At 31.6% G+C, this 12,515-nt stretch overlaps 1 pseudogene; it reads right to left on the reverse strand.

Moving 5' to 3' along the window:
* The window catches only part of LOC149564652 (uncharacterized), a 70,131-nt pseudogene extending 58,676 nt beyond the window's left edge, over window positions 1–11,455 (reverse strand).
* Between the last annotated feature and the right edge of the window lie 1,060 nt (window positions 11,456–12,515).

The raw sequence follows: 12,515 nt of genomic DNA on the forward strand, positions 1-12,515 counted from the left end.
CCAATGATCTAATCTAGTGCATGATGCCTCCTAACATACTTAGCTAATATAGGTTCCTTACCTTTTGAATGCTTTGCATTTTCATCCTCTTGCACTTTAGCTTCAGGTTCTAACTATTCTACCTACTAATTAAGTCCTTCAGACTTGGTAGGCATTGACTCGATAGCATCAAAATGTGACTTTAGTTTCTGTAGCTCAGTTTGAACTTCTTGCAGCTCAGTTATTGAAGACTCGAGAGTAGAAGATTCCTGATTGATAGGTGTATCTGGCACTATATCAGGTTCAATGAAACAAATCTCCTGTAGTCTTCTAGTTCCCTTTTGCTTTCTTCTTTAGTTCTTTCTGCAAACTCATCAACTTTCACATGTGCACTTTCTATGACTTTGTGAGTAGACAAATTCAAACATCTATATGCTTTACTCTTGCAAGAATATCCCAAAAATATTCCTTCATCGCCCTTCACATCAAATTTACCATTTTTAGATTCTTTTAAAATGTAACATTTGCTTCCAAATACTTTTAGGTAACTTACATTGGGTTTGTAGCCATACCATAACTCATAAGGGGTTTGAATGACTCTTTCTTCAGTTGTACTCAATTCAAGGTATGAACTGCAGTGCTGATAGCTTTCTTCCAATATTTGATAGAAATGTTCTTTTCAATCATTAAGGTTCTTGCACAATCCATGATAGATCTATTCCTTCTTTTAGCTATTCCATTTTGTTCAGGAGTTTCGGGTGCTGAAAACTGCTTTTTGATTCCCCTTTCAATGCAAAATTTATTAAACTCATGTGAAATGAATTCACCACCTCTGTCTGACCTCAAGCATTTTAGTATTTTTCCTATTTCCTTCTCTACTCTAGCCAAATACTATTTGAACTTCTCAAATGCTTCTTATTTCTCTATTAGGTTCATGACAGTCATCATTCTTGAGTAATCATCAACAAAAAGAATGAAGAACTTTTCACCAGTATAACTTTCAATTCCAATAGGTCCACACAAATTAGAATGCATAATTTCTAAAACTTCTTCAAACTAATAGTTTTTACTTTTAAAGCTAGTCTTTGCCATCTTGCCAATTTGATAATTCTTGCATAGAAACCTTAGGTTTCTTTATGTTAGGAATGCCTCTTACTTATTTTCACCAAGTTATCAAAGTTCACATGACACAACCTCCTATGCCATAATCAACTTTCTTCAACTTGAGCAATAAATCATGAACATTCACCAAGTTCAAGATAAAACAAGTTATCTTTTGTTTAAGTGCCTGATCCAATTAGCTTTCCTTTGTCATCCAATAGTCTTTCTTTTCCATGCATGAATTCCACTTTGAATCCATTATTGAGTAGTTGTGCCACACTCAACAGATTTTGTTTTAGTCCTTCTACCCAATATGCATTATCACATACAAGTTCTTTGGTTAGTGAGATTCTTCCTTTTCCTTTTATGCAACAAGGTTCATTATTACTAAACCTCACACTACCACAATCATAGTCTTCAAAATGTTCAAACTTAGTTTTATCACCAATCATGTGATGAGAACAACCACTATCTATAATCCATGTATCATTTTTGCTCACATGAGAAATAAGTGTCATTTCCTCATCATTATCAGACTCATCCATTACAACAATGTAAACAATTTCATCTTCTTCTTCAACATCTGAATCATTAGAATCCTTAGCCATGAAATATGTTTTCTTACCTTTGTCCTTGAATGATTTGAAGTCTTTCTTTCCATTGCACTTGTGACCTTTCTTCTCATCCTTGTTTTGCTTATTTGGGCACCTAGCAACAATATGTCCAATTTCTTCACAAGAAAAACAAATTAGAGGAACCTTACCTTTGTATTTCCCTTTGCCTCTTGAATATTTCCTTGCTAGCATAGCTTCAACCACCTCAAGATCACTGTTTGAATTCTATTTTGATTCTTTTTCACTTTCTGACTGAGAATATTTTATCTTCTTGCCTTTCTCCTTGAGTGAAAGCTTGGCTTCAAAAGTTTATTCAATGCTCTTGGTAATTGGAACATAATTATCATAGTTATCTAGCTCGAATGTAGTCAATCTTTCAACTATGGCCTCTAAATTTATCTTATGATTTGTTTCACATCTTCTTTCTTGAATTGCAGAAACTTTGGTTGCATAAATGGGAAGTAGTGTTCTAAGAAATTTACTTATAATTGTTTCATCCTTGATATCTCCTCCAGATGCTTTGATTGCACTGACACTTGCTTTAACTCTTTCAACATATTTTGATATGTTTTCATCCTCTCTCATCCTCATCTGATCAAATTGACCTCTCAAACTTTCTGCTTTGGCTCTTCTCACATTATCATCACCTCCATAGATATCTTTCAGCTTGTTCCACATTTCAAAAGAAATTTTTCAATCCTTAATATCATCAAATTCTTCATAACTTAGGGTAGATGCAATATCGATCATCATGTTGTTGTGAGTCTTCTTTTCAGCAATATCATTGATAGATAATGTGCCAGTAGGTTCTACATATTTTCCATCAAGGTACTTCAGCCCTGTATCTCCAATAGAAGCTAGATGAAGTCTCATCAATCCCTGCCATGCTAAGAAGTTGTCCCTATTAAGTCTTGGAATTTCCCTCTTGTTAGACATCCTAATCTTTAGCTTAGATCCTTGAAATTTTTCCTATGAGCAACAAAAGCTCTAATACCAATTGTCGGAATTATAGATGGAGTAATTGAGAGAGGGGGTGAATCAGTTATGCCAAAAACAAATCCATAGATCCCTTAGATTTTTTTAAATAACTAGTTACTGTCGTCACTTGGTAAACACTCACAAAAATGTTGTAACTCGGTAGATTAACTTGTTACTAATATTTAAGCATTCATAATTATTAGCATGCATGCAAAAGTAAATAACAGAACACAAGTGACACTAGATTTAACATGGAAATCCAATATGGAAAAAACCACCAAGTAACTAGCTACCAATTTTTACTCTTCTAAAGTGAGCCCTGTTAGGAGTCAACCCTATTAATGTAACACCCCGCCAAGGGATCCAAAAGAAATAACCTAAAGTTTTACTAAGTTTTCTAAACATTTTTTTTTTGAAGTAAGAAAGTATAACATACACATCAATCACATAGTAGCGAAAGCAATAACATGTAATCATCAACAAAATACATAACAAGTTACATTCCTTAAGGATCCCAAGACCTTGAGTCACATTTAAATTTAATCTAAAACTAAGTCTAACAACTACCACGTCCACATGAAAGAATATTAAGAAAGTCCAATGTCCATTTAATATACATTTGTTCTGAATGCCTCTTGGCAAATTAATTTGGGATGCGCATTCATCCACTATACATGTCACAGGGTATGAAAGGCTTAAAAGAATATACATATGTAGAAATAAAGATACATCATCCTCTTCGGATCCATGATACATGTACAATAAAATAAATGAAATCATCCACCATACATAATACATCCATACATCAAAAGATATAACATCCATCATAAAATGATACAACATCCAACATTAAATACAACCATCCATCATAATGAACCATGAACAGAATGAAGGTAAATGCCAACAAAGAATGCTCTAGCCATGGTGACTACGGATGGATCTCAATGGTAGGAGTGAAAAAGCACTACCACCCAACCACATGGAACCTAAATGGCCCACTCCCACCGCACTGAGGAGATAGTTTCAATTCTCAAACAAGATATCAAAACACAAAACATGAGTATTCTCTAAGTCTAGGAAATCCTAAAAGTATACTAACTCAAAGGTTCTAACATAGATCGACATCTAGACCCAGAGGCACACAAAGACACATAGGAAACCTACTATGCAAGCAGGAAAGTGTCATCGCAATTTAAGTCATGTTGGAAGTTACCCGAGAAATCCCTTAGGAATCACGGGTCCCCTGTGATCCTGTAGCCACTAGTATCCTCTCGTACTGACGAGGCACACTATGAAATGCAAGGTCGCAACCAAGGGTTCTCTCTACCCCATCCTAGTCTGTACTAGCACTCAAGGCATGGGAGAGAACATACAGTTATCTTATTAGGTTCATTTAAGTCAATATTTAGGTGAGATGTTTTCACTTATTAAAACAACTTACAATGGGTTTCTCCAGGCAGCCTCTTAGGGTCCCGACCCCCATTGCAAGCCACTTCCTGACACTACACATAAATAACCTACCCTAGGCTCATTAAATCACAAATCAAAGAATCATAATAAAATCACCTCAGTCTTATACAAGCGACTGAAAGCATCATTAATATAATCCACAATAATCACATCAGTTCTCCATGAGCAACTGAAAAGCATCCAATGATAATCATATTGATCATGACAATTCTCTATAAGCAACTGAAGGCATCAGTGATAAATCACAATATCCAATGGTTCTCCAATGAGCAACCAACAAGTATCCCAATAATAGATCACAGTACTGATTGAAGACTCCAAAATGGTCAAGTCAAATATGTCACAACATGACATCATCAAGAGCAAACCATCCAAAACATCTCAGTTCTCTCAAAACAACTAGAAGGAAAATCATATATATAACTGATCAATGACTCAAAAATGGTTAAGTCAGGTATCCCATAACATACACCTCAGCTCCACACAAGGAAACTAGAAAGCAATAATAAATAGTAAAAACATCCATCATAGAGCATATCAACACATCACCATGGTTGGGTTTAGAAAGATCGAGATCAAAACATCATATCACCACAATCACACAACCCCCGAGCCTCTGGTAACAACCTAAACTGGTCAACATCTAAACAACCCCAAAATGCAAATAGCATATAGAAACAAGGTGTAAGTTTCACATTCTAGTTTGATTTTGAAAACACATGATTGAGTTAAATGTAGGGTTTCAGTCTCCACTTCAGTGTATGTTTTAAGTAAAAAAAAGATTCTTTGATTACCCTATAGTTTAACTCATTCTTTTAATCATTTTAAATATAGAATTACCCCATTTTATTTTAAGTCAATTACCTAAAATATTCTAAGGATAGTTATATTTTCCTTCAAAGAATCAATTAAAATATTTCTCATCGAATTTTCAATATTTGCCATAAATTAAAATACATCCCTAACCTTATAATTTTTTATTTTTATTTTTTTGAAATTAAATAATCTAATCTAATTTAATTTAATTAAACTAAAATATCATTTAATTATTTATTTAAAAAAAACTTAATTGGTTAATAAATTCTATTAATAAATTATATTATATAAAAAAAATTATAAATAAATAATAATTAAACTTTTAAATAAATTAACTTTAATTTTAAAAAAATAAATTTGAAACGTTTAATGCTCGTCGGCTATAATAAAGGCCACGACCTCTACGCCGTAATACCTGCTGTTGCAAGGCCTGCAGCAGTCGGGTACAAAGTACCCTGCGACGCAGAGTACTGGTCACAAAGCAGCGACAAGGGGGGCGGGGGGGTGTTACGGGGTAATTCCCTCCCCCTCCTTTTTACATTATTTAATAAAACAAATTTAGGTAAGCACATTATATATATATATATATATATATATATATATATATATATTCTAATCAAAATCCAAAATTAATCTGATGGATAAATTTAACATACCCTTCTTGAAATTTCAAACCCTTCCCGGTAAATTTTCTCAATCTAAAATCTACTGGAGAGAATTTATATTGAACTATTAAAACATTTCATATATAGAATAATTTTCTAATATCCAGAAACCACAATATATATATATTCTTCACCAGAATTATCTAGACAATCATCTAACAAACACGAAGAAGACAGGAATTAAAAGAACATATTTAAGTTATGCAAATTTTCACAAGCGTCTACCTAGACAAGGATGCTAATTTGCTACACTCCAGAAATCTGTAGAGAACAATACCCCTTTCAAAACTTTCTCCTTCTTTGAAAACTTCTTCCTTCTCCAAAATTTCCCAACCCCTTGAAAAATGAACCCCCAAATTATGATAAGGAGTTCTCTTCCTAAAATCAGGGCACTAATTGTGCGTTCACCCCAGAGAACTCTTTGCTCACCCCTTTTTAACTCTTTATTAACTTTTATTAATCTTTGCTTTATCTTTTCATGCTCATTAACTGAATTATTAAATAACTTAATTTAGTTTTCCTCTTGACTTCTATTTTTAATCTTTATCACTTTTAATCCCATGTGCACTTTATGAAATTAAAATAACATTATTATTTTCACTTATTTTATCTTTTTAATTATTTTCTTTTATTTTCAAGTCATGCTCGCATCATGTGGTCTAAAATCTTTTAATAGTTTAATATCTTTTTACTTTTAATTTATTTTAGAAACTTAATTGATAACATATTTATTAACTTAAATAATATTATTAGTTAACATTTATTTAAAAATGAACTCTAAATATATTATTATTAAATTAGATAAATATTATCATGTTCTAAATTTATCCTTAAACGTTTATCTCCAAATTTAATTCTTTTATTTAATTAATTTTTCAATTAATTAAATATTAAAATTATCATATTAATTTTCCATTAAATTAAATCATTAATTTAACCTTTTAATTAGACTTAATTAATAGAAAATACACCAAGGATTCATAAACAACGTACAAAAACTCATCATAGCAAAACACATACTAAATTAAACAAAGGGTTATAATCATGAATTAACGTCATTCGACACATACAGAGGGTACTTGACTCAGATACTTGTCCTAATTTTTAATTAGGACAATGGCTTAAAGGTTTAGGATTTGGACTTAAGATTTATCTCCCCTCTCTTACCATTGAGATAATGTGATAGGGTATGCTCATCCTGGCAATTCAAGGAAGTCGATACCTAGTACCTACAACTTGCATAAAATCCATGCATATACAGACACAATATTCTAAGCTAAACAAGAAATGGTAGGAAGTGGTGCATTGTGTAGATCCTGACTAGCAGGTGACTACGACTCCCTTTCTTAACCACATCAGAAATGCCATACATAAAGAAAACAAACACGCGCACCATACACATGCAGTATGGGGTAAGTATCCATAAGAGAACACATGTGATAATAAACCATCTAACTAAACATCATTAGTAACTAAAAACACTGAATAATCATCTTACATACATGAAATATAGAGTACCAAGTAATCTCATCATATAATAAACTGAGTGTAAAAAAAAATCTGATAATCTCCAAAATAATAATAATACTAATCATCAAATATAAAATTAGCCTAAAAGAGTTTGGCAATGATAATTGAAATGCGACCTAGGGGCAGGAACTACAATTAAAGGTTACAAAACACATTGTTAGGTGTGACCCTATTAGAGGATTTATTCACCCTATTAGAAGTGGCCTTGTTAGAGGTCTTTAGAAAAATTCAACTAAATTGTCACCTTGTTAGAGGATTTGAAAAATGGTTGCTAAACCAACTTTGTTAAGAGATTTTGGAATCACTGCTACAATGGTTAGAAAGTAACAATGAAATGACCTGAATAAGATGCAACTAAACCTTGTTGATACAGATCTTTGCTTTGCTTCAATAGATCCTCACTGATCAAATACAACTCTGCTTCTCCTCAAAGATATTTGATCCTTCTTCAAAATTTTCTTACACTACCTCTTCACACAATCAGCTCATTGCATACTCATTTCTTACAACTAGAATCCATAACTTGACCTTTTATTTATACATTACAAATTGTCAAGTCGGGTCAATTACAAGTTACATTTACCAATAAATCATACATCAGTCGGCTACAAATATTACATTAAACAAATAAACTTTATTTCCCAAAATAATGAAATCCTTCATTAGCCGACCCTACTCGGTAAACACTGCTTTAGAAACAATTTCTTGAGTTAACCATCTCAACTCGGTTAACACTGCAAATTCTACGAAATCCTTTGGCTGCTGAGTGAACTCGATATGAACTAAATTTCCTTTGTTGACCATGAGAGCTCGGTAAGAACTGTTCTCTGCCATATTTTCCTTTGATGACCGAGTAAGCTTGGTAGATATTGAATTTCCTTTGCTAACCTTGAAGGCTTGGTAACAATTGTCTGCACAAGGTACAGTCTGAGAATGCTCGGTAGACACTGTGAATCTTCTTGCAAACCAACTGAGCTCGGTAGACTCTTTCTTTTGCCTTGCTAAACAACTGAGCTCAGTAGATTCTAACTGATAACTGATATGAAATTTGTGTAACATCAAAGAGAACACACAATTGAACAATTGTATCCAACACCCACAAGATCCAATTACCACACACACCAATTCCAGCGAGTCCAGATCCACAACTAGATAAGAATACCAAGAGAAATTTCACTTTTGTACCCTCAAGCCCATCAGGAAATCCTCTAGTTTCTATGTCCCAAACCTAGCTCTTCAAAATTTGCATCTATACTTCATCCCCTTCTCAAAGCTAAGATGAATCATCATGCCTAAAGACTCCACAAAAGCCCCTACTTATACCCAACTAAGCCACAAGTCGGCCAAGCTCGTTATAAACTAAATTAAATCCTTACATTAAATATAAGTCGAGCCACAAGTTGACTACAATACTAACTTAAATACCCATACATAAATCAAATGCCAAAAGCTAGCTCACAGACAACTTGGCACCAATAGAACCAAGACCAAGCTGAGTGTCAACAAAACCAAGTCAAGCGCTAGTAAATTCTAGAGACCATGTCGAGCTCTGGAGAGCATGCCAAGTTCCCAGACCATGCCGAGCACTAGTAGTTGTCGAGCTCCATAACACTTAACCAAAATCCCTCCAAACATGTAGGATTGTAAGCAAGCCTAGAATGCTCTTGCATCATATCTTGATAGAAAACACATGTTTTGAAGGCTTCTATTAACTTTCCATAACTTTTGACTTGAGAATCAGTTTTTGAAGATTTGAAGTGTTGGATGGAGCTAGAGACATGTCAGAGGCATCAAAACCATAAAATCATTTAAAATGTGATAAATTGTAAGTTTGTTTAAAGCTCAAATTTAGATTCTTCTTTGCATATTTTGTCTGAAAGTTTTGAAATCTAGGTTGATTAAAATGTTCATGGAGAATAAAATTATTATAATAATATATTAGAAATATTATTGTAATATTATTAAATAATATAATATTTAAACATTATAAGACTCTGATTATTTAGGAAATGAAATAATAATGAAGTGCTTCCATTTCTTGAAATTAATTAGCTAATTGGAAAAAGTGAATGCAATAATATTGGCTAATTAATTTACAAACAAAAATTGTTATATTTTTGTTTAATACATTCATATAAATGCTAATATTAAAACTAGTATAAGTTGTTTATAAAATTAAGTTAATTTTTACAAGGAGGAAGATCACCACTAGGACCACCAAAAAATATATGATCCCCTGAGTAGTTGTCATTTGTAACAAATCTAATTACATCATAACAATTTCAATTACTTACCACATACTTTGTTTGGATTTTTGATATAAGACTATCATTAGTAGTAAATAATTGTATATTCCGAATATAAGCTACTTTCTTGTAATTGTTTTGATTTGTTTTGGGAAAGTGCCCACTACCCATGTCTATCTTTGAATGTGGAGTTCCTGGACCATTGTCAATAACTGCAACTTCTCCTCCAATACCAACTTGATTGCCAGATGATCTCAAATCTCTAAAAATCTTAGCAGGCCAATGATCCACTAAGCTGTTTTGCAGATAGACAGCCCATACTAAATGGTTACCTCTAGTCTCCTAATAGAACAAAAAGGAAAAAGAAAAATAGAATCAATTTACTTATAATTCTAATTATACTCATACATTTTGAAAAAAATTAAAAAATAAGAAAATTGAAATAAATCAAATTTTACAATTAAAAAATGCAGATATGTTGTAAAAAATATTATTTTTCCATCTCTTATTTAAATATAAAAAATTATGCTTACTGTTTTTATACTTATGAGACTAGCTTCTTGTTGCCTTTCATATGTAGAAACACTATTTATTGAAATTCCAGGGTAAAATTTCCCTTCTTGAATAAAACTTCCACATTCTAAATTGTAACAAGCTGTTTGATAACCATTCAACTATACAAATACAACAAACAAATTCAAACAAAATTATAAAAAACTATAAGAAAACAAAAAGCTCAAATAAAATTAGTATTCAACTACCTAAATTTTAATAAAAATATTACCGTAGAGAAAATGAAAAATGTAGGACATGGGCTGTTATAAAAACTAGGGTAAAACTGCAGGCCATATATACTATTAAGTATACTACTCATAATGTTTCAAACTGACGTCAAAGGAAAAAAACAAGTGGACTATTTATTAATGAAACCTGCCAACCAACTTCCATTGTTTCCGTGACTGCACCATCAGGCCTCACACTCACAAGCCACAATTGACTCAGGCTAAATCCGTCAGCTGACTCCACGAAAGGTTGTCATACATTAAAGGTCCGTTTGGTTAGTGGAATTTAAAAAATTCGGATTTCTACAAATTTTGGTTTAGCCAAATCAAGGTTTTGTATATCTTCATTCCAATGAAACTGTTTGTTTCACTTGGAAAATGCGTGTGAAGACACATTTTTATGTGTAAATTTCAAAAAGTAGTCCAATCTATTGTTTTTACACTCTTTTTAAAACAGAACCAGGTTTTGATTTTCAAAATCTGTTTTTGAAGTAAAATTGGAAGTTCCGTATGCTAATTCTATTTTACAAATTTTGAAACAAGCACACAAATTTTCAAATCCAGATTTTGGAAAAGCCAATTCCTGTTATCTTCCAGAAAGCAAACTAAAAGCTTGCTTTCACTTGATGAACTTCACTGGCTTCCATTTTAGATATGCCCACTGCAAAATAAAGACAAAGATTAACAAGGAAGACAAAACAAGATTGTTCCAATTACGCGTAACATAAAGATGATCATAAAATTCACCATTCAGTGAACCTTATGTTTGTGGGTGTTAGAGAATCTTCCGTTTAAGAAATTTGCTACAGATCCAAAGCTCTCAATAGAATCACGAGAGATCTCCAAAATGGGTACTCTTTTCTCTGGGCACTCTTCCATTGAAAAATTAGTGTACGCAAGATTATCCCTTGAATTCTTCTGCAACCGAGAAGCTATGTACAGTGAGATCTATTAATTCATATATGTATTCAACTCAGCCAAAAAAATGAAGGGGGCAAAAGCATACATTAATAATGTACCCAGATTGAAGGGATATTTGATCTTCATATTTGACACACAGTACGGTCTGCCCATTGCCATTCTACAAACCAGAAAAGAATTCAATTCAAAGCAGAGATACAATAGGAAATAGATGAAAATTTATGTTTGAATAGAAATAAAACCTGAAATTTATGCACCGCTGCTGGATTAACATAATTTATGTAGTTATCAATGGACATTTTGTGCAGCTTAGAGATTTCATTGATGGCATGATCATCCAAATCAGCTGCCATTATTAAGGGTACGAAAAATATTAACAAATAAGTATTGAAAAAGCATTCTCAGCAGCCATAGCTGAAGAAGGTGAAATATACAAATGGGAAACACGATAGAATGGTCAATGTATTCATACAATTTTTTGTCTTTGAAAAATGTATCTCAATGAAGTAAATTTTAGAACCCACTATAAAACATTTCTATTAACAATATTTAATATCACATTTGATTTTAGCATTTTTATTAGATTTGATTTGTTTCTAATTTTTTAGATCTGGCAAGAGGACTTGATTTATTTTAATTTCTATTAGATAAATTGGGAAGTACAAATATTTTCTATTTAAAACATTTTTCAATTCATACTATATTGGAATGATTCAAATTTCTATGAATTAAAATAAAGTAATATAATAAATTTATAATAAAATAATAAAAATATCATTTTATTTTATTTTTTAAACTTACATTCTTTATATAAATTCATATTTTTAAAGCAATTAAACTAAAGTAAAGAAAATTTCTATTGACAATATTTATTTAATTTTATGTTAGAATTTTAATTTTATGAAATTTGATTAGTTTCTAACTTTACATTAGATTTGATTTTAATTTTAATTTCTATCATATAAACTAAAAATTCATGTTTACTTAATTTTTATTTTTTTTTAATAATAATACTAATAATATAACACTATGTTTATATATATATATATATATATATAAATTCAAACAAAAATGTAATTATAGTAGAAGTAGATAATATGAACATTTTTCTATTTAGACCATGTCCTTTATATTGGATTTGAAATTTCATATTAGATTTGATTTGATGATAATTTTCACATAAAATAGCATGTTAATTGTAAGAATTTGCCTAAGAGCAAAATTCACCCAAGAATTAAGAACTCAAACACAAGCACAAATGAAGACAAAAAATGGAGAGAGTATGATCAAAATAACAATGTATTCAATAATATGATACTTGAGTACACTAGGAGTGCCTGATTATAAAGGCTACATGAGAGCTTCTAGAATGCACATGTCCACCAAATATGGATTATCCTCCATTAAATACGG

The sequence above is a fragment of the Cupressus sempervirens genome, chromosome 3, assembly GCF_028749045.1.
Source record: "Cupressus sempervirens isolate cs-2001-9-10 chromosome 3, ASM2874904v1, whole genome shotgun sequence".
NCBI lineage: Eukaryota > Viridiplantae > Streptophyta > Pinopsida > Cupressales > Cupressaceae > Cupressus > Cupressus sempervirens.